The sequence below is a fragment of the Lolium perenne genome, chromosome 1 (assembly GCF_019359855.2).
Source record: "Lolium perenne isolate Kyuss_39 chromosome 1, Kyuss_2.0, whole genome shotgun sequence".
Taxonomy (NCBI): Eukaryota; Viridiplantae; Streptophyta; class Magnoliopsida; order Poales; family Poaceae; genus Lolium; species Lolium perenne.
In genome coordinates this window covers 90,080,723-90,089,027 of record NC_067244.2, presented here as the reverse complement: position 1 = coordinate 90,089,027, position 8,305 = coordinate 90,080,723, and the positions used below count along the sequence as shown (strand labels likewise).

Here is an 8,305-nt window from a genome sequence, read left to right as displayed (position 1 = left end):
CTCTTCTCTTTTCATTCCTTTCGTAACATAACACCATCGATGGATGTGTTTGTTGCGATTCTTGAGATAATTAAACACAATTGTTTTTGTTCGTTGATTTTTCCCTGATTGAAGCTAGCTAATTTCTGAATGTGTCATCCAGTTTATATCAATTAAAGAAGCGTTGATGTTCGGCGTAGTGAAGGAATTGCAGAACCGACAGATTGACAAAACCTTTCTTGAAACCGACACCAATCAGCAAATCATTAGCATGGAAATAGGACTAGGAGATTTATTGCTACGATCATTAAGTTTGCTCAATTGCTCTCCTGGTAAAGTATTATTAATCATCTTCTACCTGCTGCTGCTGTTGCCGCGTGTGATCATGCTGATGCTTCTAGGCATTCACGTCCCCCCATGGGCAACTTAGTTTAAGTGCATCTCGGGTCAGCTCAGGTAGTGCATATGTGCTGCATTTCTGCCCAACAAATGCTTGTGTAAATGCCGGAATGCCCAAACGCATGTATCTATACAATGTTTTGTTACATAATTGCTCAATCCACATCTCTGAATATAGAAGTTGGTTCTAGGTTTCTGGTAACTGACTTATAGGATACTAGTTGATTCTCCGCGCGTTGCTGCGGGCGTTATGGAGTGATCCTAAAGATGCTATATATGTGAACAATCTAAATTGATAAGGAGAGCAAATTTTTTCATTAGAATTTGGACACCATTAATATGATTTATGCATGCAAACAACTATGAAGATATGCAATTGAAAATTAGCTTGCCCTTATGGCATGTAGGAGGTGATGATATCATGAAATAACACATGAGCTGATAGTAAATAGTTGAGGAAAACAGAAAACGACACATTATAATTGTGTTGTAAAGATATTGTAAATAACGGTGGTAATGCTCCTGGTCCAGAGTTGCAGAAATAGAAAGTTCTATAGAATTGACATCAGCTAAGGACAGTGGAATCATGAGAAAGATGTTTTCCATTTGTATGCATGCTATAAGCCTATAAGCAGCAAGCACATCATATGTCTCAACCGTCTCCTTTCTTCGAATTCAAGGTAATGCTTCCGGCTTCTTCTTGCATGTGTAAACAACATATTAGAGTTAACTTACACATTTGATAACCTACAACACTTAACCGTCGATTCATCGGTGTCAATACTTGGTGGAAGTGACTGAATCATTCAGAAGGGTGTGCTAAATTTGCTGGTAAAATTACTGAAATGATCAATCTATTTTTTTCTGTGAGTAGATAAATATGTATTATTGGTCATGCGTACTGGTTGGTTGGAGATGAGAAAGTATATAATTTATGATTTAATCCACAACGAAAAAATATAGATATACTGAACTGTCCTAGAACCATAAGAATCTCACAGTTAACAACACATGCTGATACGGGGCGACCTTCGGTCTTCACCGCATCATGTGCTTCATCGACAAGACGGCACGCTAAGGTGAATCTTCTCCTTTACGCGTGCCTCGAATCGCCTATTTGGAACGATATACTACTTCATACTCCGTCACATCTTGATGATAGGAACTCGACGACAAGGACGGAGGGAAGAGAGGACGCCACGGAGACCCGAGGACGCAAGGCCGATGTCACGGAAGCTTGGAAGAGAAGGAGGAAGAGGAGCTAGAAGCTCCAGGGCCGGCACTGCCGCCCTACACAGGCCGGCACTGCCGCCTGGGCCGGCACTGCCGCCCTCCCCACGCCGGCACTGCCGCCGAGGTCGTGACCACTTACAATATAAACCCTAGCTGCCACATGTATGGCTGTGTGCTTCTATCTTTGTTTCCCCAAAATACTCCTCCTTAGTGGTTCCCTATAAATAGACCTCCACCCCCACCTTCATGAGGGAGAGATGATGTTTAGATGAATTGGCTTATGCCACTATTATCCCTTTGTGGATTTGGGAAACCCCCACCTTAGATTACCCATCTATTGTATCCCTCCTTATCCGGATCTTTTCCCATTCTAGTAATTCTATCAATTGAGAATCTCTTGCTTTGCAACTCTATTCTTAGTTGGTCTTATGCTCTTTGGGAAGAGAGGACGCCACGGAGACCCGAGGACGCAAGAGATTCTACCTTTGGATTTGTCGATCTTTTGCAAGAGATTCTACCTTTGGTCTTTCTCTCGCGATTCTATCGGTTGGTGGTTCGGGCCAACGAGGATAACCGATTTGTGTGTGTGTGTGCGTGTGTTTGTATCGAGTTCTTCGCGTTCATCCACTTCCCCGCGAATCCCCCTCCGCAATCACACTCACCCGGGTCAATTCGTGAGATCGGGCAACCCACACGGGCTTAGCCCGCATCACATGCTAATCATGGAAACAGACCATCGAAGTGCCCTTACTTTGTTGTCTCCTCATGGATGGTAATTAATAACCAAACAGAGTATGTAATATGAGCTGTATGTGCACTGGCTATAGGGAAGAAGAAAATCTGCAAAAGGTGCAAAATAGCAGTTGTTCAAATAAAAAAATCAGCAAAAACTTGAGGTGCATGAGCTAAGCCAAACAAAGTAGAGCAGAGAGGCAACCTGGGAAAGAACGGAGCAGGGTGCAGGTTGCCTGGTAAGGGAGCAGATCTAGGCGGGGGAAGTTGTTGCTCAAGCCGTCTTGTAGGCGGAGTTAGACTTATCGCGACGGTTGAGAAATCACCACGGAAGATGTTATAACCAAACATGATTCTATATGTCCGTTGGTGTCGCCATGTCATAGCAATTCTCGGGTGCGAGCACGGGCGCGCGGCAGTGTGGCTGGATGTGTGTTTGACTCGATGAGAGATATACCCATCGGCCATCGCTTATGTGTGGCTGCAAAATGCAAAACATATGTGAATAATCTAGGGCGACAAATAACATAACTCAGTTTTTCTGCACAACTTTTAACCCATTGCTGATGCTATGCCAGTTCAACCTGCAATACAAAAAACTTTCGGGAGTCAAAACTGTTTTTGAGAGAGAGGAAAGGGAGTTGTATGAGAGAGATAGAGAGACTTGCATGCTGTGCACAACGTATTGCAAGCATGGATCGAATCAAGGAGCAACACTGAGAGGATTCTCGGAGACTCTGCTAATGGTGGCTGGGTAAAGGAGCAAGGCGCAGGGAGGAGGCGGCGCGGATTAACTGGGTGGCTCATACGAGGCATTTGTAGAGAGGATGGATATGGATGCTAACGGGCGCACTGTGGTAGACCAAACTGCGGCTGCGCGTTCGGTTAATATGGTTAATTCGGTTTGGTTTATTCGGTTATACTGTAAATATAGTTTTAATACTTCGGTTAATACTATTATGTATAAAAATACGGTTCGGTTTCGGTAATAACCATTAAACTTCGGTTCGGTTTCGGTAATAACCAAACTAACCAAAGTTAACGCGAATTTTGGATTGAAAACTAACTTTTATGATTATATATTTCATTTTCTATATTTTGTATGCTCGTACTAAAGATTTTGCAATAGAGGAAAACATAAAAGAAATAAATTTCAAACAAAATTAAAATATGGATATATTTTATACCGTACTAAAGGTTTTTACAAGGAGGAAAAGAAAAAAGAAAAAAAAATCGGCCAAAATAAGAATATGGGACAGTACATAGATTTGAACTGGCAACCTGGGGTTACAGACACAGTCAAACAAAGAGCCAAACCACCACAGTGGAGCGCCTTACGTGTAGGATAATCAGTTTAGGTGCTATATTAATGTTACTAGGAAGCATAGGCGCTCTTTGAGTGTATATCTGATGATTTAGAGAATGCTATGTTAAAAGTGTAGTAGCTGAGAAGTATAGAGCAAAAAGAATATTTGAAGCAGTTATTTGTTAGCGGTAGCGGGAGTGGTTTTTGGAACATGGGAGCATATGCTCCCTATATTTTAAAATGCATCTTACACATATTGTAAATTTTAAAAAATTGAAACAAAAAGTTCGCACATACATCTTTATGTGCTACGCGCTCACAATGTCGTTTCATAAAAAATGAACTTATAATGTGACGTGTGTAAAAAAGACAAAATTCAGTGTTTAAAACAATGGTTTTTACAGGATAAGTTTTCTCTTTTTTTACATAGGTCATAAAAATATTTTTTTTTTTATGAAATTTGACGCGCACACATATATTATACAGATGTACACGTACAATTTTTTGTCAAAATTTTTCCACACTTTAAAATATGTTTTGTTGGTAGAGGAAGCATACGGGCCGGGAGGCGAATTGAATTTCCGTAACTGAGCAGCCTATACGTTGGTCTGGTTTGATAGACCGCACTATCAATATTCGGCCCATGTGTGACGAACCGATGTTGATTGCTTTGTCTCCCCCTTTTTTTTAGAGAAGTTGTCTCTTTTTCTCTGCTATAAACAAACAGTTTGTTCTTTTCTAGCTGCGAGTGACTCAGGCGAACAGAAGAAAAGAAAAGAAAGCCATTAGGGATCTGTGAGTAAGAGTTCATGGAAATCCACCGGTAGAGAAGAGACATGAGAGTTTTACTCCATCACTGTCTCCACTGTTGTAGGCTAGCTGCATGCAAAGATCTAAGAGCTTGGCGTCGCTAAGTTCATCAGCGAGCTTATAGAGGAAGACCACAGGTCGATGGTGGCAGGCGGCAGTGGGTGAAGCGTAGCAGAACGCTAAGAAGGACCGGCCGAAGCGGCGGATCGGAAGAGCAGTGGAACGCGAGAAGCACCGGTCGGTGATAGCATGCAGCGGCAGATGGAGCCTCCATCATGGAGGGCAGCAGAAAGGTACAGTAGTTGGGGACTTGGGGCAAACGATTGGAGCGACCATCCCAGTGATTCAAGCAGATCCATCATCTGGCTGGTATGTTATTATTTCAGTAATAACTACTGCAAGTCCTCTTACCGAAAGCGGGTTTCTGTTGCATTGCAATGCCAAGAGCAATCGAAATCTGAAAAGTGAGCTATAACTTGACTATCGATTTGACAATATCATACTAAACTATTTCGCTGTTATCAATTTAACTATTGTCTTTTGCATATTAATTAGTACCATGAAATTAAAGGAAAAAAAGGAGAACAGATTTCAGGGGAAAACTAACCCTGGTCTTCTGAAATTCTCGAATTGGTTAACTAACCGATAATTGTTTTGGATAATGCATAAAGAAATTAAATCTGGAAAGGCAAGGCAAAATCCAATTATACATTAAAAAATAGCTTATTAGTTATTACCAAAGGAACCAAGCAGTATAATAAGAGGTAGTATGGATACAAAAGGAGCGCAAGATGTTCTCCAATACTACTGATTATGTTCCAACCATACAAAAGGACACGAATCACTGAAGTTTGGTGCTGGAGAAATTATCCTGATCGTGCAATTAGTTGCACATGTCTACTTATTAGCACTGGATGATTCTGTGTTTAAAATTCCAGTTTTGCCTATGAGTCGGAGACACTGGTTAACTGGAATGGAAATGGCATACAAAACTGCTAATTCAGTAATTAATACCATCTTACTGAGCCAAGTGGATATGGTAAAACTGAAACATTGCAATTAAAACAGCTCCATAGCCTTTATACAGACGACACATCATCACAAAAGGTCCCAATACAAAATAGTGGCAACACTTTTACTGCAGAGCCAGTTATCCTAAGAATATTGCCATGAGAAACTCGAACGCTAGAATGAGCTCATGAATTCGATGTTTTCAGCAGCAGAAAGAAAACAGTGAGATCAACCGAATGTGCAAGGTACATATAATAGAAATCCAACAATTTGAGATGGATGGACAACCGCAGAAAAGATCTTGCAAGTGAACTAATCATGTTGATCTGCATTTAACTTCTCATGGGGTTCAATCTATCACCAAGTAATCTTCCAGTACCAATAGTTTCTATAGATATATTAAAGGATGTGCTAGAGAATAGCCATTTCTGCCAAACTTATTGATGGAAAGTTCTTCAACATCTGAACATGCAAATGCTCTGGATAAATTATCCAATGGTTGTCAGGCCACTTCCTCAACCAAATCTGGCGCCTCCGAGAATCCACCTCAGACAAAACACCTAAAGCCAATGGAGAACTCGGGCCGACGGAGAAAGAAGTATCAACCACTGGTAATGAAGGACTAACACCAGCCGGACAAACAGGCCTGGATAGCTGTAGAAAAGAGAAACTGCACGGCCAGCTGATCGTCCGCAACCTCACCCAACCCGGAGGTTTGCCTCGCCTTGGATGCACTGGCAGAGGAACTGCCGTGACCAGGAGCCAGTTGAGCAGAAACATCTTGGATGCCATGATAATGCTGCGGAACCAGAGAAGGCGAGGAAGACGGATGCTGGCATCGCCCACGGCCGGCATCACACATACTTATGGGGTACCTACAGGGAAAGAAGGCATCATAAGGAGACAAAGAATGCGAAGTCATCAGCCTCCCATTTCGCGAGTCGCCCGAAGTTGTCACCTGTGACCAAGCCCTAGTGAGACTCATACATAATGCAACATCATATTTATGGAATGATGGTAAACCTATGGCATACAGCTAGGTTAATTTTAGATGCATCAACCTCTTTTGATAACTGCAATAGAACCTCTTGAGTTGCTAGAGGGAAACATTCAGATAAAACTACTTTCTCTTTATGATAAACAATTTAATGAAGGAAGTGCCAACTCTTCATGGACAACAGTAATATATATCGTCTTAGTAGCCAAAAAGATATTGAAGCACACTTTCTAGAAACTTGATGACTGAAGACATGAACTTAAAAGATAAAAGATAAGACATCCATGGGGAAGTATGAAACCTAGCCAAGCATATACTAATGTTCAGTGCAGAGGAACTTATGTATTATCTTCTTGATGCAGATCATTCATAGCAAAAAATATGCAAATAAGATTTCTACGGAAATATCGGTAGTAAGTTTATATGCTGATAATATTATAGGGAGAACCTGTCATGTCTGTGAAATCTGAGATCACCAACCTTTACACACCAATCACTATGAGCTTAGTTCAGATATTGGAAAAATGGCATATCTTGTGACAGTTGCATCGTCAATCCTGAAATGTTTGAGGGATATGGCGTTAATAAGGACTAAGGAGGGTGAACAAAACCATAGGAGAGTGGTACTGGAATATAAAGAACCCATTGCATGTAGCCTGTAGTCATTACACAGAGCATTTACAGGCTACAACAAATAATCTGACCTTTTATAAAACAGTCCATAAGAGAACGGTCAGGAGAGAGAGATATAAGCTACGACTTCCATTTTGTGAACAACACCAAAATGTACAAAGTTAGGTCTATTTGGCACTGCTGCAATCCTAGATCTGCATGGACAATGGTTGGCACAACAAAGGAAACTAATGCAAGAGTAGAACAAATATCTTTGTAGCATTGAAAAATCTAAAGGCATCTATTAGTACTAACACATGAAGTAAATTCAGAAGCCAACACTGGAAAGAGATACAGTGAGAATCTAACCAGTTAATGAGGATATGATATGTCCTTCAGATGAAGTGGCAAGAAAGAAACTCTGATAAACCTGAAGTAGGAATGATCTCGCATCCAAACATCTTTTGGGGTCTAGAATCTCATAATATTGATACGGTCGGAGCATCTAGTCGACCATAATCTATATCCTCAAGAATATCATGACCAAGAGGGAAAAAGATAGGGAAGTAAGATAGGCACATTTTCTAACACTGCTTCGCTGAAAAGTATAAGCTAAGAAATCAGTGTAGAATTCTGCTAGTATTTCTAAACCAGTCTCTTAATTCAATATCACTTCAAGTGGTGTGTACCTTAAATTTTGAGATGGATGCAGTTCCAGTTCTAGAATAAAACAATAACAATCATTAGGAATTGGTCCGAGAATGGAACTAATGAGCTGTCCAAATGGTATCTCCATGGCTCCACCAGAGGTAGCTATAGAACATCACACCTAAAAGTTATGATCGTGTCATCAACTGTTATGGAATGAAACCTACTCATACCATAAATTCTGTAATAACATACTTAGCTAACATCTAGTCGACCATAATCTATATCCTCAAGAATATCATGACCAAGAGGGAAAAAGATAGGGAAGTAAGATAGGCACATTTTCTAACACTGCCATTGAAAAGTATAAGCTAAGAAATCAGTGTAGAATTCTGCTAGTATTTCTAAACCAGTCTCTTAATTCAATATCACTTCAAGTGGTGTGTACCTTAAATTTTGAGATGGATGCAGTTCCAGTTCTAGAATAAAACAATAACAATCATTAGGAATTGGTCCGAGAATGGAACTAATGAGCTGTCCAAATGGTATCTCCATGGCTCCACCAGAGGTAGCTATAG

At 40.7% G+C, this 8,305-nt stretch overlaps 1 long non-coding RNA gene across 2 annotated transcripts; it reads right to left on the bottom strand.

Moving 5' to 3' along the window:
• Nucleotides 1–5,518: 5,518 nt before the first annotated feature.
• Nucleotides 5,519–8,055, bottom strand: LOC127305151 (uncharacterized). Of its 2 annotated transcripts, none has more exons than XR_007853716.2 (2): nt 7,769–8,055; nt 5,519–7,691 (listed from the first exon to the last, which is right to left on the bottom strand). It is a non-coding gene; the product is annotated as an uncharacterized lncRNA (long non-coding RNA). The 2 variants fall into 2 exon arrangements; XR_007853710.2 differs by having other exon boundaries at nt 5,519–7,677.
• Nucleotides 8,056–8,305: the final 250 nt, after the last annotated feature.